This window comes from Bidens hawaiensis, unplaced genomic scaffold (genome assembly GCF_021521415.1).
Source record: "Bidens hawaiensis isolate Kalapana, Puna unplaced genomic scaffold, B.hawaiensis_p1.1 tig00020676_1, whole genome shotgun sequence".
In the NCBI taxonomy this organism is placed as follows: domain Eukaryota; kingdom Viridiplantae; phylum Streptophyta; class Magnoliopsida; order Asterales; family Asteraceae; genus Bidens; species Bidens hawaiensis.
This window is the reverse complement of record NW_027493175.1, coordinates 51083-54067: the sequence shown is the minus strand read 5'-3', so window position 1 is coordinate 54067 and position 2985 is coordinate 51083. Positions and strand designations below refer to the sequence as shown.

The following is a 2985-nucleotide window of genomic DNA, read 5'->3' as shown; positions in this document are numbered from 1 at the left end:
TAAAAAGAGATCGCTCTCAAATCTGTATACCGAAATGTGTGTCATATCATTTGAGTCATATAATTCAAATCAAGTCTGTATATAAAGACTGTCGCATCATATAGGCCATATGATACTATGAAAACGAACGTGCATGCCAAAACTTTATTAGCAGCCCACTTTTGTGTCAGCCAACACATCATTCGGGCCTTTCAACCTTTTCAAAGTTAATATCCCTGTAAACTAAAATCTGTATACCAGCATGCATGTCATTTCATGCAGCCATATGATGAAAAATTAAGTTTGCACACAACAGACTGCCACATCACATGGGTCCTAGGGCGAAAATGATCATACGAACCTTATGATTTGGAAACACCAGCTCACACAGCCCATAAGACTTTTTTGCACGCCATACGGCTCGTGTGACACATTATCGGTGTGTTGATAGACTGATAGTGTGCTAGGGTGTTTCCTAATCCCTATTATTATTAGAATCATTAAAACTTATTTCTAACTACATAATCCACTTAAGTTGTAACATCCTTCCATTGTGAAAACTTCTAAGAATATCAAAATTAAGTGATATTATACCTACAGAAAATGAAAAAAGGAGATAAAAAGACGTCAAAGGTTGCTTCACAATGACATATACTTATAAAACAGTACAAACTTTATCCAGAGCTACAGCTTAAAAAGGTATTGAAAAAGACAATTGAATTAAACAAAAACTCCACATTTCAACAATCAGACATTTCACTGTATGTTAAAACCTCACCATCCTCTAGACTCCAGTAATGTACCCCACACCCTGCTCACTAGTTTCCACTAGTAAAACTTTCTCATTGTCATTCAGCATTCAAATCCCCTTATGGTACCCTTTAGATCATACCATATGTTGGTAGATTAATATTCCCAAAACCTCAAATCTTATTCGGTAGAGATCACCCGATCAAACCAATCAACGAATTCATGTATTATCTAAACAAAACGTTACTGCAATAGCCTATTAGTGTTCTGCAACGCTCATTATTGTTCAAAACCGTTGTATGTAAGCTTCCTTTTTATTCCAATGTTGGAAGAACTGCTCCTTTGATTTCTCAATAAATCTAATGAATTTGATTCAGGGGTGGTATTCTTTTTATTCACAAGCTCCTTCAACAGATTGTAGCAATGATATATACATTCCTTCTTGCAACAGACGAACAAAACGGTCAAGTTAAAGAAAGATTAATTTTGGAAAATTGAGGTTAGAAAAAAAACATAAAAAAAATAAAAACACTTGCTTTTTCAAGAGAGTAAAGTGATGACACAACACCAATCTTGCACTCCAATGTGGTTTTTGTTAACTGATCATCACAAGCTAACAAGACTGCTGCTAATGCAACAACAGATGGCCTATGATCCATCAAATTAACCTCTGTATAAACAAAAACAACTAAAAGCTTAAAGGGTATTTCAAATTAAGCTTAAAGACTCAAACTTTTAAATACCTTTGGAGAAATCAAGAACAAATTCACTAGCTTTGGATACAAGTGACTCATTACACTCACATTCATCACAAATCTTGGAAAAAAAGTGGTGAAGATAAGCAAATGGAGTGATGCCACACATTTTCCATTCTAATGTTGTCAAAACCATCAACTCCATTCTTTGAATCCCACTGCTTTCAAAGTTGTACCCTTGTGGTTTATAGTGAGACAATAATGGTACCTTTTGTTCCTCCATTTTTGCAGCCAAAGATAAACATGCAATGCCCAACAATTGAAAAGCCCATTCTTTCCCACTCTATAAACACAAACAATTCATAATATCTTTGTTAATCATCATTAATCCCAAAAGTTAAAAAAATATTTTAAAAAAATAATAAGAATAATAAAAAAAAACCTTTTGGAACAAATTGATGTCTACATTTTAAACAAGATAATTATTAATTACCATATAAGCACAACAATTCATAATATGTTTGTTAATCATCAATAATCCCATAAATTACTCTGCTTTTCAAGAAAAAAACCATCTTCTATTTTTAAATTTCCAAAAAATAAAAAAAAAATTATCTTTTTTTAAAACAAATTGAAGTCTACATCACAAACATAATTATTGATTACCATATAAATCATCAATAACTCTGGTTAAAAAAAATTAATTTAATCATACAAATACACAACACTTACATCGATAATTCGCTTCGAATTGAACCGATCAAAGTATGTCAAAGAAAGATAAGCGGTACGAAAATAAAGCCCCAAGCTTTCTCTAGTCTGCATCAAATAAAAAAAATAAAAATAATAATAAAATAAACATAACTATTAAAAACAAAGGATTAATAATTTCATACACTAAATATCCAATTAACAGCATCCAATCTTGCACATTTGAGCCGGTTTTTAGCACTCTCGTCATCACAAACACAAGATTCACAATCATTCGATCTGGGTTCACTTTGGATCAACAATTGGATGTACTGATCATCTTCTGATCTGGGTTGGAAACCACTGCGGATGATTTTGACTTGGTTTAAAGAGGAATCGTCTTCTTCACATAGAAGACTGGGTAGAGAAAATGTGGTGTCTGAGTCCATTGTTAGCAGAATCTGTTGATGGGTTTGTTGGATTTGATGAAATCTAGAGGGAAAAAAGGCGCGAAATGAGGGGTGCTGGTGAGGAGCAGTGGTTTCCGTGCCGCCAATTTTTGGCCATGGGATGATATTATAGCAAGAGATGTGGACTAGAGGTGCACAAACCGGTTTTTTTTAAAAAACCGGTTCGGTTATTAACCGGACCGGTTTTTTTTTGGCCCGGAAAAAAACCGGTTCGGTTAATAACCGGACCGGTTAATAACCGGTTTTTTGCTGTCAAAACCCTAACCGGTCTAACCGGTTAGGACCGGTTTAGAAACCGGTTCTAAACCGGTTTTTTTATTACCGGTTTTTTTTATTAACCGGTTTTTTTTTTTTTTAAATTTCGCGGTTTCAAATACGAATATTTGTTTTTTATATTTTGT

The 2985-nt window shown here is 33.7% G+C and overlaps 1 pseudogene across 1 annotated transcript; it reads right to left on the bottom strand.

The window, feature by feature from the left end:
* Positions 1-1005: 1005 nt before the first annotated feature.
* On the bottom strand, positions 1006-2563 carry LOC143561435 (cyclin-D5-1-like; annotated as a pseudogene). Its single transcript, XR_013140301.1, has 5 exons — positions 2321-2563; positions 2157-2243; positions 1473-1767; positions 1266-1399; positions 1006-1167 (listed from the first exon to the last, which is right to left on the bottom strand). The product of XR_013140301.1 is annotated as a cyclin-D5-1-like (transcript).
* Positions 2564-2985: the final 422 nt, after the last annotated feature.